The following is a 16,081-nucleotide window of genomic DNA, read 5'->3' on the forward strand; positions in this document are numbered from 1 at the left end:
ACTTTTTGCTCATGAGGCATTCAGTGCTAATCACAGTGCGCAGTATTTTCTACCTTTTTGGTAAACCATAAGCTTCATATTGTTCACAGGGACTTTGTCGTCACTATGCCCTTCCTACTAACAAATAAAAGTCTTCAAAGTGTGGAATTCATTTGTGTTTAATCCATTTTACAATGAAACATAAATTATTCGTCTGCAACTTGTGGGCAATATATACAGCTGTGAAGACAAGGTTCTTCTCTAAAACGGTGTCTGCCTTTATCTACTTCAGTGATTAATGGTTTATAAACCCATTTTTACCACTTCTGACTGAAATTAACAAATACTTAGGTCTTGTGTTCACACTACAATCATAAATTGATAAAAAATTACAGTTTTCTTTTAAGTACTAAAATTCAGGCCGTTGCTGCTATTTCCTTTCTCAACTATTTCAAAAAGCAGAAAGTGAGTTGCGTATATATTCCACAAGGGGCAGAAGTGAGGCAAAGCTAATTCGTGCTCACATTTATTTAAGCAGATGACGGAAAATGCGGATGTTGAGTGTATGACGTTTATAAGGTTGTTTTTGTTTTAACAAAAAAAAAAGCCGACAGAAACCGAGTGCTACATCTAAATATTTTAGCAAAGCCCTTAAGTTAAAGTTAAACTAAATGTTAAATTAGCTTTATATGAGCTAGCTAGGTAGCTGTTGCACCGTAATAGCGTTGACAAATGAACCGTTCCTTAAAGACACTTCTGCGGAAAAGTAAGTTAATTTTACCCGAAATATTTGTATTGTCTTATTATTGGGATATTTCTGATTGTAGCCTTTAATTAAGTAGTAATGCGAGGAAGGTGAATTGTTTAACAGGTGGTCCTCTGGCACACCCGCTGCTGATTGAACAGGAAAAACAGGTATGTTTTTTTCAGTGGTTTAATAAATACATTGCTACACTTAAGGAGGTAAAATACAAGATTATTAATATTAATATGGACAATATTTAGAGACGAGCTTGAATTACCTTATTTAAATAATTCAAAAAGTAACCTCAAGTTATATTCAATACACAGAGCGATATATTTTAAGCCTCTTAATTCAGTTAGTTTGGGTGTTTATGGCTTACAGTTACTGACACAAAATTCAGTTTCTCAGAAAATTGAAATATTAAAAGGTTTTAGCATATTTTTGTTTATTAACACACACACACACACACACACACACACACACACACACACACACACACACACATATATATATATATATATATATATATATATATATATATATATATATACACACATTTAGGGCTTCTCAATATCAAGAAATTTTTACTGTTGCTGAAAAATGTGATAAACATTAACTGTGACTAACCAATCATTTTCTAAGTTATTCCTTTTGACCACACATGTTCCCACCATCCTCTGAGAACTTTAACATTTCAAACACTGAGAACATGAATCAGATTAAGGACATTTAGGGGTGTAATAGTAAAAGCATTTGAACAGAAAATATTTTCTAGAGCCATATAAATTTGATTCACATTTACTGAACTTATACAGCGCCAATTTATACCTGAATACATGGAGAATGTCTAGATTAGGAACTAATTGCCCGATTCAACATTTTGTGGTACAACTTTAAAAGGTGGCAGGACCTCCCTCATTAAATTCTGATCGGGAATATTAAGGATTTTCATTCATCTGCAGTGGAAAAACAAGCAAAACTTTTTGTTAGTGCCTGCAACAGCTTGCTCTGCACTTAACTGAAGAACTCACCCGAAACAACATGAATCTGACTGTAGACATCCCTGATACCGGAGAAAAATCATCCAAGTCCAAATCCAGCATTGTTGTAGGCTACAACATGAATCCAATCAGTGGCTATAGCCATGTAAACTATTTGTCCAATCAGTTTTATTGTGGCGACTTTTCATTTGTTCCTTTTGATTGAACCAAACCATGACGGGAAAGTAGGGATGCATGATATACCGGCACTAACATCGATATCTGCCAATATCAGTCATTCATATCGGTATCAGTCTGATATATAAAACTGATATTGACTACCGATATTTATTTCCATCTCACCAAAACTCCGACGACACTCGGAAGTACTTCACCAACTTTAACTATTAACTAAAATCTATTATGTGTGTGCATGTATGAGGAAACTCCTTGTACTCCCCGCTCCTATTTCATAGCGATGTGTGAGCTTTAGTAGACACAGGGCAAGTGTGTTAACCTCAGTCATGTCGGAAGTTCAGGAGTTGAGAGGGATTTTGTGGTGGTGGTGAGGGGCGGGTGGCTCTGTGCAGAAGTGTTTGACTGTGTGCATCTCTCTCCTTGTATGCTGGTGTTTTTGCAAGCCTTGCTGATTAACAGCAGATGTGGACAGGCTCTGGGTGTCGGGGGCCAACTTCAGAGGGCCCCCCACTGTAATAAGTTTGGGCTCTGTTGTAGAAAATGGCAGCCTCTTCACACATGAGTGATATTATTGTTTGCTGAACACACTCTTAACCCCAGCAATATTGGAAACCAGAAAAAAAAGTCAGTCTGAACTTAAAGGATGAGTGGATGATTGTTTTATGGGAGGACCTACATGTAAGTCTCCTGCTTGTCCAGCAGAGGGCGTGAGAGAGCTGTTAATCCAATTTCTGCCATTGCCGCTGGAATCGTGAAGGTCCTGCCGACTGGATTGACTGCATTGGCTTGTTTTATTCAAATTACAAAAAAAAATATTTTATGCCATTAAATGAGTTACCTTACTGCAGTAACTAACCTTGGAAATTACATTTTAGACAAACTTCTGAGTTCATTATTAAACAATTTTTATAGACTGTCTTGATTAAACATTAGATCAGCATCACATGTTGGTCATATTTAATATTTATCAAGCTATTTTTGGCTGTCTACTCTTACCCTGATAACAGCCTCATGAAGTCTGAAGGATAGCCTCAATTTGATATTGTCAATGTAACAACCAAGTATTAGCTCAAAGTTATGCAGTTACTGTCTCTAATATTTCCTTGTCGAAATAGTCCCTGTCTGGCTAATTAATGAAAAATTGTTACTTTATTAACTATGAAACAAATACATATTTGCACCTTAATATTTGCACTATCCTCCCTACCCCCAACACACTTTTTAAATTTTTTTTTATGTTATTAAATTTTTTTTAAGAACGAACAAAAAGCCATAAATAAGCCAAAATTGTCCCTCCTCCTGCAGGGAAGTTTTCCTTAAAATATCAATGTTGTTACATTATATTATTTCATGTCAGTTCTTCTTTTCTAAGTTACAGTTTGACAGTTTTCAAACTTTCTCCTCCAGCTTCCTGTCTGTGAGTTTTTGCCTCCCAACCCGCACGTCTCTCTACCTTTTGTCCCTGTATGAATATTTCACATTGCTGCTGCCGCTGGTGCGTGATGCGGGGCACTGAGCGCTCATTGTGTGAACGCAGTGTGGGTGCTGCGGTATGCAGCCTCTTGCCGTGCAGTGTGTCGTGACAGGCGTGTGGCTGCTGACGCCAGCCGGCCGCCTGTCGGTCTGTCCGTTTGTCCATCAGTTCAGTGACACCTGACCGTTGATTACATTGTTGCACCCACACGCAGACATCCGAGACCAGGCTGCACATTTTTCCTTCTTGGGCAAAGTTCTCTGTTCACATTTGTCATTCGAGGGTGTCACATATCTATTATGTTGCATTTACTACATAGGTGCAAAGCTACTAAAATATTTTTAAAATGGAATTTAGATTTTGTTTGTAAAAATAAAAAAGGAAAGAAAAATAACAAAAAACTGCAAACATAAAAATGACACAAATGGTTTGCTGAAATGTGGTTACACTTCCCAAAGTTAGAATTTGAAATTTATTATCGTAATTCATTTTTTCTGAATATGTTAAAGTTATAAGAACCAGGCAAAAACAATAACACACTTTGTAATTTTCCACACTTTCTTTAAAAACACATTAAACCAAACTTTAATGTGTTTCATTTGGATTTTGACTGGTAGAGCAACACAAAATAGCACATGAATGTGAAGCGGGAAGGAAAATTGAAAATAAAAAATAAAATAAAAAAACTTAGAAGTGTTGTGTGCAGCCTCCTTTAGTCAAAACAATAACAGCTGCATGTCTTCTGGGGTATGTTTCTACCAGCTTTGCCCATTCTTTTGTACACAATAGCTCAAGCTCAGTCATGCTAGGTGGAGAGGAACTATGAGCAGCAATTTTCAAGCCTTGCCAAAAATTTTGAATTGGATTTAGGTCTGGGCGTTTATTGTTATACATGAACATTCTCTTATGTTACAGACTACATTGCAGCTCAGGTTGTATGATTTGCATTGTTGTCCTCCTGTGAGATTAACCTCCACACAAATCTCAAATCTTTTGCAGCCTCTAATAGATTTTCTTCCAGGATTGCCCCATTTTTAGCTCCATCCACCTTCCTATCAATGGTGACCATCCTCCCTGCCCCCTCTGATCAAAAGCATTGCCACAGCATAATGCTACTTCCACCATGGGGACAGTGCGGTTGTTAGTTATGAGTCAAACAGTGCTTTGCATTTAGAGAAAAAAATTTGAATTTTGGTCTTGTCTGATCCCCTGGTTGCATCTGATCCTCTCTTTGCTTGGCTTGTCAACTTCAAATGGCCACATCTTGATAGGTTTGCAGTTGTGGCAAAACTATCTAGCATTTCAGATGGCAAGAAATGCTTCATGAGAAGTTTGAAGGTTGGCATATTATCTTAGAACCTGACTCTGTGTTAAGCTTCATCTATCACCTGTTATGTTTGTTCCTTGGTTTTCTTTGTGATGCTTGGTCTTTAATATTTTCTAACAAAACTCTGAGGCCGCCACCAAACAGCTAACACAACACTGTTTATAATTAGATTAGCTAACTCACAGGTAGACTCTATTTACTAATTAGGTGCCTTTTAAAGCATGTCTTTGGATTTTATTTAGGGCTTTAGGATTATTTGTTGCACAAATATTCAAGAAGTATGAATACTTTTGGAAGGAGATGTAATTTAACCGTAGCGGTATGCATTTTTCTATAGAAACCATATTATTTTATGCTGTGGTTTTGCTGGTCTGCTCGTCTCAGATGGCCACGTCCTGATAGGTTTGCAAAGCACCAGGGGACGAGGTGACATTGCAGCGCGCTTTGGTGTAATCCTCGGTATTCGGCGCATCTCTCCAACTGCAGAGGTGAAAAGTTGAACCCAGTGTTGACCTTCTCCTGAGAGAGGCTTAGCTCTGAAGTCAGGCGCAGGCCAAAGGCACCGGGAGGATATTCTCAAGTTCCTCTTTCCCTCCCTCGCGTGCTCCGCTTCTCTCCTCCGCCGCCCGTCCCCCTCCCCTCGCACACGGAAACAATTAGCATCTGTGATAAGATTCTGTACATATTTCCACCATTTCATCCCACCAGTTGTGTTTGTTTGTTTTTCCGTCGTGACGAAAAGCCTTGTGTCCTCCTGCCACGCCGCCGTTAATCACCATTCCATCGCATCTAGGTGCAAGGAGCCGGAGAGGGAGAAGGGCGGAGAAAGAGACTGAGAGGGGCCTAGTGTTTATCACTGCGGGGAGTTGGATTCCAGATGTTGAGATAATGAAAAAAATAAGCAAACAATTATGCAAAAATAGACAGAGCGAGGGGGGAAGAAAAGCACGACCAGACTGACAGACGACAGGAGTGATTTTGAATGCAAGTTTTGATTTATCAGATGTAATTATTCAACAGTTTTCCATCATCAGCCCAAAGCAAAAGGAATTAGGACGTTGTAGTTTCATAGCTCGGTTAATAAATGAAAAGACGGACAGCTTTGACGGAGGCATCCATGGCAAAAGCACAAAAACAATTTGGAGACTTCAACAATGTGTGTATACTCTTACGGGACAGCCACTGTGTGAGACGTAGAAACCTTATCATGTGTCGTATCGTGGGTCCGGGACCAGCTTATCCACGCTGTGTTTTGCTAACATCAGCCTGACCCAGAAACTTCTAACCCAAACTAAGTCTGACATCCTCCCAGTCCAGCAGGGCAGGGCAACACACGGCCTCCTGATATGAGACTTGACAGTAGATGCCGGACTGCCCCCCACCTCTCCTCTCCCCAATCTGTTTTAGTTTTAGAGTGGTTGTGATAACCTCAGCCTGACCCCCTGATTGGTCTAATCTCCCCCCTTATCTTTTCTCACCAGTCAGCTGACAGAGCGCCGCGCGGGGATTGGCGGCGGACCCGGCTCGCGGAGGAGGGGTTTGTTTGCCGTTGTGTTGATGTTGCAGTTAGACGGTGAGAAGTTTAGTCTACTGTCTGAACTACGGCAAAAGCTTCAAAACACAGAGGCAAGGAAGGGAATGTTTGGGGTCAGGCTCCAACGGGGCAAACGCCACGACTCGATCGGGGCTGTAAACTGTGAAATAATTTTCATAGTTTCACTGATCCCTGGTAATGTGCACAAACATGATCCCCTATCAGTAAACTCTTGTTGTTACAGCCTCTGTACACAAAGGGAGCGCCTGTGTCTGAACTCACGCTTCAATTTGTCACCGCAGTAATGTGAATGGGTCTCGGTCCGTTTTCATCGATAACTCACAAGGTACAAAAAATGAAATAACTGCATTGCTCCGGTTGCTCTGGAGGAAAAGACAATAGAAGCTGCAGTTGGGAGCGGTAGCTGCTCCAGGCAGCCTGTTTGCAAGGCTTTAGAGTCAGATTAGATCAGAGCACTGCTCTGTTTGTTTGTTTTGATTTGGGAGGGGTTACACTCCTTAGGGATACCCCCCACACACACATCCGCACACATACACACACACCCGTTATCACACTGCTATGCCTCCCCAGGATCCCCCCTTAGGCCACAGTCAACTGGAGCCCCCTATGACCTCCCCGTTACCCCTTCCTGACCCATGTTAGCCAAAGCATGCTCAGAGCAGAAAAAGTAAATCAAGGAAGACTCTACTGTGTCTTTAGTGTCTGCCGGACCAAATCACAACCAGACTGGTTCTTTCTGGGGGTGCAGGCATTGCCACCCAGGCATGCTGGCCCCACTCCAGCCCTGACCAGGCTTGTAAGAGGTTCGTCCCGGTGCTGACCTCTCTTTTATCTGCCTGTGTGTCTGAGGTGTTCTCCAGAGAAAGACTGGCTTCGGGCAGCTACTGCACCTTGTCCATGTTATGTAACTGATACCAAAGCAAGTCAAAAAACGGTGTTGGAGAAACTTAGTATCAAAACTTTATTTGTAGTGAAGTACAGTTAACTTAGAGATGCACTGGTCAGTTTTAATATTTTTTTATTTAATCTTTTATTTGGGCAGGCAAGTTACACTTACATTGTACAATTGAACTTCCAACACAGTGGAAGTATAAGAAGGAATAACATACGCCAATTCAGTTTTATTTTATTTTTTTACAGTAACCAAACATCCACACCAGAAGAGTGAGTGGGGGATAGATGAGGGTCTGATCTAATTTTTCTAAGTAAGGGGGGAAAAAACACAATCAAGAGGATAATTTTGCTTTAATCCTAAACCAGGATACAGTACTCAGCACAACAGTATTTGTATGTGGTAGACATATTTATGTATGCTTAATTAACATTCAATGCATTCAACCTTCCTGTTATCTGCTCAAAGGCTAACTCTCTCTTTCGGCCCAATTGAACACCAGATGTGTCTTGACCTCTTTGCATCCTTAAAAAGCACCTAACATTTGTCTTCTTTGCTCAGGAGAAACTTCCACACTGCAGAGTGTGGATGTGCAAGAACAGCAAACTCACTAATACGTCCAGTCTTCCTGGTATCTGCTAAAGTCATCTCCAGGTCAATTTGTTCCTTCGCCAGGTTGATGAAACATCCTCCAGGCAAGTACAAATTAATGTCTTGTGACAAATGTTTAGTTTCCTTTGAAAGAGTTCTTCACTCAGTAGGATTCTCCACACTGAGCAGTGTTGTGGTTTTCACCATGACGCATACATTAGTCAGAGAGAGATTGGATTTTTTTTAATTTCCAACTAAAGAAATTCCAGCTAAAAATCACCTGATTCATATCAACACCTATTTTCTGTTGGTGACTCTAAAATTATTTTAGTAGAGGTCCAAGTTAGGTTGTCACAATGCTTTGTTTCAAACTCTAATATCCCAGTATTGAAAAATAGTAGACAACATAGCGCTTAGTAGAAATGTTAATATCCTTTTTTGGAACAATATACCTCGGCTTAAATTCTGCAGGAACTACATTTTATTGCTGTGTTTATCTCTGTGCTTCCGTTTGCCTGTCACCATGCTGCTAATACACTGAAACTGCAGCAGTTCAATTTCTGTTTCTGGTCATTTTTCATCTTATTTCTTGGACCAACTAGAGTATTTTGCTACTGTTTCTGACTGTAGTTTCTGCTCCTATAGTCAGCTTCCACCTTTTGTTAATGATTACTCCTTACATTATTAGCCACATTTGCTGCTAATTCCTTTACAATTAATGAGAGAACTAAATAGAGCAGGAGAGAGGGATTCATCTTGGGACCTTATTTATTTGGTAGTTTTATGTGCCTTGGTCAACTTGTACTTCAGTAGTTGCACCATGCAGACTTCACAGTGGGGAAACTCAACAGAGCGTTGGTTGTACTGCTAGCAGCTAGCATCTGGGCTTAATTCCAGTTGCTAGCTTCTTTCGGCTTTTCCGATTTGTTTCATAGAAACTGATGAACAACACTTTCGGTTTTGGCTTTGCTTACAAAACTAAAGACGGCCATAAAGGGTCTTTGCCATGTTAACAGAGTGTCATATTTCCAGCAGCAGCAGCTCACTGTTTTGATTAGCTCTTAGCCTAGGGATTAGCCAAGGCAGAGGACAGTCTGTGTTTCAGCAGCACTGCTGTGTAAAGTTGTGTGCCTTTTGTATCAACTTTGATGAAACAGTCATTTTAAATAATACAATTTTTCTGTATTGATTCTTTTGAAATATCACTAACTGTGATAACCGTACGTATTGTAAAAACCTCTAAGTCCTATATGAAACTCCACATGTATTTTTCCAGAGACTCTTCTCATGGCCACAGTTTTTTCATTTCTCCATCATTCCATCCATCTGCCTCTCTACACTCGATAAAGAACATCAGCCAAAGGCACACACCGTCCCAAGCACACGAGCCTGCGCCTACTCTCGGAAACATTTACGCACACACCTCTGCTGACCTCCTCTTCATTTCCCACAAGGCCCTGGGGGGAGGCAGCCTGGCACCAGACAGTTATTCAAACCCTCAGGCAAGCTTCGCAACAGGTCAGAGGCAGAAACACAGAGAGGTAGTGAGAGGAAGAGGGAGCAGCTGATTATTTACTGGTTAACATGTGTTTCAGCGTCAGATGGGGGATGATGGACTTTTTTTTTTTATGAAGAAGAAGTGAGACTTTGTGAAGTATCTTTGTTTGTTTGACTCACATCGTTCTGTCTTCTGAAATATAAATCGTAATATTAAGCCTCAGGAACTAATTTGCTTCTTTGACCAGTAATTACCTTTGTAGATTTCTTTAGCGTTTCAACCCATCCCTTTAAAACAGAAAAAAAAAGTGTTTTCAGCTGTAAATTAATTTGTTTAATATATTTCATTTCATTTTTAATCCCATGAAACAGGAAATAAAAGCCACGGGGATGCTGTGATTGGATTAAAAGTCGCCTTTGTAAACATCGTGACCCATGTCTTTGACACGCCTCTCTTCTTTCTTGAAGAAAGTCTCTTCATAACACGAGCGCTCAGAGATGAAGGTTCCTTTTTCAGAGAGGACATGCGGATGGCGAGGCAGACTTTGGAGTCTTTGTTAGGCACGTGGGCCTGTGTTTGTGTCGGTTTTGTTCTCCTAAATCCTCCTTGGTTTGTGTTTGTCTCTCCGAGCTCTGCTTTGAGCGATTAGGGATGAAGGTTTGAACAGCTCGGGTGAATGAAGACATAATTTCAGCTCTTTATTGCAGCTTTGAATAGTCCTCCTTTATATCAACAAGCGACGCCGGTTTGAACACTAGCCTCGTTTTAAGGTTCGCTCTTTAAAGAGATGCAGCAGAGTTTGTCTGTCACTTTAGATTTCGAGGCTGCTTGGTTCCTCACGACTCGGGAGTTTATTGAATTGGGCGAGTGATGCCGGTAAGCCCTGCCACCAGAGATGAGCCATATCACGAGAGGCATCACTAGAAATCCGAGTTGTGCCATTAGACAGAGAGAAAGGCAGTATCGTGAGGGAGACAAGAAGGGGAGAGACACAGAATGGATTGTTCCACAACAGACTGACGGACCTTTTAGCCTTATCTGCCAGAGCTACTCTTACAGAAAACCAAGGAGAGAAGGCTAAAGAATGCCCTGCTCTTTCTCTCCCTCCCATACCCTGTTCTCCTCCTCATCTCTCCTGTCCTTTCCCTTCCTGCTTGATTTCTTCTTCTGCTTTTGTCCATGTTCCTTACTCTGTATTTCTTAAAAATCCTCTTAACTTTTGAACTCCTTCAATTGCCCCCTCTTTGTGGTATCTTCCTTTGATGTTTTAATATCTCTCTCTAGCGGGATCAAGGATTTTGGAGCCAGTTTCTGATTATGAATATTGGAAAGCTCTGACTGACCAGTACTGCTTTGCTTCAACTTTCTGCGTCAATTGATAATTCTCTCTCAAAAGCAAGACTATTAAGATTGATTTCATAAATTTTTTTTAAAAGTGACAGAATGTTGGAAACCTAACTAAATCTAAAGTCTTAAATCAGTTTGAAAGTGGAAGCATAAAGGAACAGCAAAGCTCCTTGGAAAAAAGTACAGTTTCCATTCTAGTAGCTACCCCAGAGCTGCCAAGTTGTGGTAACAACATCCCTCTTTAGTGAGGAAGTTGTCACTGAGAAAAGACTTCAAGTCTGTTACTATAAGTGAGATGTTTGAATTAAATCTTTTGGTAGGTATAAGGCGTGTTTCTTTCTCCAATCATGTTTTCATTGTCCCAGCTTTGGACCAGTCAAATTTTAAATCATCTAACTGCAGTCACCAGTTGGATGATCAATCTTGTTCCTCTCCTTGCCCTTTACTACCTCATCCCTCTTCAAGTTCCTCTAAGCACGTCTTGAGGCCCTTTTGCTCCCAGATTCTGTACAATGGAAGACATGCAAGTCCCATCTGAATCTTAGCAGCCTGTAAGACAGATCCCTGTCTACATCTCAGACTTCATCCTGTATGCATGACAGCTTTTCAAGGCTCCCGTTCCGTTGCAAAAACATCTTATTTGCATTTGTTTACATGTGCCACTTTCTGCACGTTTGGATTTTCTGCATGTCAGTGTTTTGGTGCAGCCCCTTGCCCATATCGTGATACATATGCACTCTCACTCACACACGCCTGCACACACACATACACACATGGGGGCAACAGTATTTGACAACTGTGAGTCGTCTCTCTCCTCCCTCTCTGACAGAATGAAACGGATGGATAATTAGATATCAAAGGAAAGCAGGCTGGGTGTGGCGAGGCGCACGGGCCCCTACGATGGTAAAGCACTTATTAATGAGATAGGCCTTATCTGCTCTCCTCCCAGGAATTCTGCCTTTGATCGGCCCCGACTCTGGACTTAATACATTTTTGATTGATAGGCCAAGATGACAGAGAAAGGCGGTGTGGATGGGAGCAGGGGGGAGCCTGGGTGTGTGCGCATGCAGCTAGAGGAGGGGTGCAGCCCTTTTACAACTGTAACAATGCCCTTCACATGATTAAATAACTTATGACCGTTACGTTGTAACTTAGGGAACAGGATGTACTAAGACGAGTGCCCGCAACTGATCAATGGATCTCAGTGTAACCAGGAAATGCACACTATACAAACATTCATGCATAGAGCTTCACATCCCTCCAGCGACACAGACATAATTTCTCAGAGACAGCCCAAACAGACAGGTCTATTCAGTCACCTTAACTCCAACTATAACTCACACACGAGGGCACCAGGAAATCTTTTCCCAAAGACAGAGCAGGCAAGGGGCAGGCCTGCGGAGGGGGGACTGAGATAAGGCCCTATCCCCATCTCGAGATGAGTTATAGCCCACCCAGGAGGATGTGGCTAGCAACGACCCATGCGGACACGCTGCTCAGCATGCTGGGATTGGAATGGGTGGCGTACTCCCCTGTTAGTGAGGCGGCGGGCGACCTCATCGACAGAGATAACAGCCCTGCTCTCAATAACACCTTGACCAGAGGGAGGAGAAGCAGCAGCACTGATTCATTGAGCTTCTTAGTACACACAAATCCACACGCACACTAACCAAACAGGCTCTGTACTACACACACAAACTCCACTCACATCATACACCTCCGCCCACCCTGTCTCCCCTACAAGAGGTGACTGAGCGTAACCATTACAGACCCTTGTCAGCTCGTTATGAGTCTCTGTCAGTGTGAGGCGTCAGGTAAATTAAAGCCATAACTGCAGCTCCATCACCCGTCCATCATGCCCCATTTATTACTGTGCCGCCAGGCGTAGCCAGCCGATCGATCAGCGCGACAGAGACGTTGCAGGTCTTCTAATCAATCACACGGACAAATGCAGGTGAAAGGAGAGGAATTTGTAAAGGTCTGTATAGTTGAGTTTTTGAATGAGTCATGAGAAAAGGCCCGAAGAAAGTCTCGTTACTTCAGCAAAGAACTCAAACTCTCAATACTCTGAGTATCAGTCTTTGTACAATTTGTGATAAATGCTCTTTTCTTTGAAAAAGCAAAGAACTTGACCTGCTGCTTCCTGGTAAATTTGCCAATTCTGATTTCTCCTCAAGAACTATAAGAAGATTTGTTTTCTTACCCATTTTGAATGATCAATAACTTAGGGGGCGACCATTAATATTCAAGTCGGCTTAAGTTTATTTGGATTGCACACTTCAACAACTAGGCAGTTCAAAGTGCTTTATATGGTAAGGAAAAAACCCCCCATAAAAGATTGTATTAGAAGCAGAAGTGTATGTGGGCAAATATTGTGAAACAACATATTTTAAAACAAAATAGAAATTATTAGAATTTAGCATTTGTAGCATTGTTAGAAATATAACATTACTGAAAATGCCGTCTCTAAATGTATTCCTTAGACTGAGACACTGATATTTTCAAAAGGTGCCAGTGTTTTCAAATGTAGTATATTTAATAACAGGCAGATTGGAAGCTCAAATGTATAAAGCAAAGCAACTTGGCCGTACTCTGTTCAGCCTTCCTGTTGTCTGCTGAAAGTCTTGCTCTTTTTTGCTCTCCTGCAGCCTACGTAAACCACTGTTTAGTTTGGTCTGATATTTTCATGCAAAGTACTTCCTAGATCATTTGGTGCTTCCCTGACTTTATTTTTAAACACCTTATTGAAGCTAACAGGGCTAGGGTTGAGTCTCTATGACTTAGCAACAACTTCCATCCCAAAGAGTGTTGTCGTCAGCACAATGATGGTGCCTTCAGTCGATGGGTAAAGTTCAGATTTTTATCTTGACTTTGGTTGCCAGCTGATTCCTGGTGGGGGTTTTTTCTTTTGAAAATGTGTCTTGTAAGTTTTCTACAGTTGAATTTGATATCCATGCGTGCGTAGCTGAACAGTGGTTGCTGTGTCAGTGGTGGAAGAACGACCACAGGCACACTCAAACCAACACATCAAAGTGTCCTTTAATAAACAGAGCGGCCTTCAGCGCGGGACGCAGCGTGAGAGAGCGGCTCCATGAGATTCACGGTGAAACGGAGGAAGTGCTGAACAGAGATGGGGTGGGAAGTGAGACTGCAAGAGGAGGGGGGTTAGATGATAAGAGTGGGAAGAACTGATAGAGTGGAAAAAAGAGAAAATGATTAAAAACAGCAATCACCCGTTGGAAACTGATAAACCAACCAGTCGTTAATTGGAAGCGTGCAACTCGTGGGGATATGGTTGGATTAGATTTAATTCTTCCCCTTTTCTCCGAGCTGCTTTTTCTCCAGCTCTCTTCACTCAGGGATTGACTTTAATGTGTTTGTCTCATTTTAGAAAGGATCCCAGTATATTTAAGATTTCTCTTTCAGTTTTTGCCAACTATTAAAAAGCATATATTAAGTAGTCTCTTCTCTACTGTATATCTAAAATAAAGCGTAGACTGTGATCTGTTTAAGGAGGGGACAAAATGCATCCAGAGATGATGGAGACAAAAAATAGGAAGGTTCTGGCTGGTTTTGAGTGATCTTGGGTTTTGGGACATATAGGAGATGGGAGATGGTCCATAAACAAAAGGCTGACAGCCCACCCATCACCCCGGCAGGTCTGGCTTGTGCTGCCTAGATAAAGCGAGGCTGCTTCCTCCTGTATCAACACCATCCATCATCCATCTTTGCCTGCCTACCCGCCCTCTTATTCGCCCTCACGTCTGCCACTTTCACTCTGTACACCTGTTTGGGTTTTCTCCCACTGGAGCATTTACTAAACTTCCAAAAATATAAAGCCACTATTTTATTTTCCACTATCTGTTTTGTTATATTAGAACCACAAACTTTAAAGTTCGTTGGGACAAATCAAAACAAAATTTTGCGTTATTATGAATTTGAAAAATTGTTAAAAAGTTTTTTTTTGTGTGTGTTTTTTTTTTTTTTTTTGCAAATAAAACAAATCTCAAAAAAGTACGGTTTTAATTCCATACCCCTAAATAAAATTTGGCAAAATGAACTGGGTTCAGAGTGGCAATTTAATTTCAGCATAAATCCAGTCGTAAGCTGGGAACTTTTTAGAGAACATCAGTAAACAAAGTAAACCAAGTAATGGTTAGGGATGAAGGTGTAGAGACGTTTATAGCAGGATCAGGTTTTAGCACAGCATCATTGTTGTCCGCTAACTGACAGGGTGGGCATGGGGAGCATTAATTAGAAAATAATTTCAGAAAGTCATGGGAACTCTGCCGCAGGTAATCGTTGCTCTCTAAGTGTCAAACACTTTACAAATCTGACTTTATTTGGAAGAATAGTCAGAATAAAATCCTGAATCAGGTTTGTCATCAGTCATGGAGGAAACTCATCAGCCAAATGGCAGGTCAGATGAGCAAACAATTTGCAATTTTTTTTTTTTGGATTTATTTCTTTATTCCCCACCAGGGGGTCTTTTTGTGGGCTCTAGTGTCCCTTATTTGAAAGTAGGCTGAGAGGAAAGGGGGAGAGACATGCGGCAAATGTCGCCGGGTCCGGGAATCGAACCTGCGACGGCCACGTCGAGTACTGAAGGCCTCCATATGTGGGTCGCGCTATCCCCTACGCCACCACGGCACGCCCACAATTTGCAATTTTGGACAAACATACAACAAGGCACAAAAATAAAAGTTTAGATGCTCTCTGTCCACTCTAAGCATGAGATATTTAGCACAAATTAATTTCTTTTCCAGATTGAAACTTGTAAAAGAAAACTTTTGGACAGCTTTATATATTTTATGCCCTCATTATGGTTTTGTAAAATAAAATTCCATAAAATACATTGTAGTTTCTGGTTATAAAGTGACAATATATAATATATAAATACTTTTGTAACTTTTTGTGTTCGAAATGCAGCTGTGATTTAAAGCTGCAGCATGAACTGTGGGCTTCCCGTCTATGTTTTTGATGTGATTTGGAGGTTGTTGTCCTCAGTGATTTATGCATCTTAAACTCAAGTTTAAAAGGCACGAACATTAATCACTGACCAGTCCACCATCCACTGCACCTGTATCTCTCGCTGTTCATCATCGTCTTGCTGACAAGTAAAATGAAGGGCATTGTTTGCTTTTTATTTCGTATTTGAATATTTGAGGACGATTTGAGTTCGGCTCACACTGCTCGTCAAATCAGACAAAGCCAGAGTTTGACTGAGCTTTGGCAAAAACTGCACTTTCCAAAACTAGCCTGACAAAGTATTTAGCCACAAATTTGAAAAACCTAGCCCTCACGAAATGACCCTTCAGACCACCATTGTTCGCTCGTCAATTTTGGTTTTTGTATGAGCATCTCCTTCTTTTCTTTGTTGCTTGTGAGGAATGGAAATTATGCAAATGGAGATGGGCACCGTGAAGAAAGAATGTTGACATCTTCCATCCATGCTACCCCCTAAATACACACACACACACACACACACACACACA

General features: G+C 41.1%; 1 long non-coding RNA gene across 1 annotated transcript; it reads left to right on the forward strand.

Annotated features, from left to right (window-relative positions):
- Positions 1-514: 514 nt before the first annotated feature.
- On the forward strand, positions 515-7,839 carry LOC122834372. The gene is made up of 3 exons (XR_006371187.1): positions 515-745; positions 851-894; positions 7,712-7,839. It is a non-coding gene; the product is annotated as an uncharacterized LOC122834372 (long non-coding RNA).
- Positions 7,840-16,081: the final 8,242 nt, after the last annotated feature.

Source organism: Gambusia affinis, linkage group LG07 (genome assembly GCF_019740435.1).
Source record: "Gambusia affinis linkage group LG07, SWU_Gaff_1.0, whole genome shotgun sequence".
Lineage (NCBI taxonomy): Eukaryota > Metazoa > Chordata > Actinopteri > Cyprinodontiformes > Poeciliidae > Gambusia > Gambusia affinis.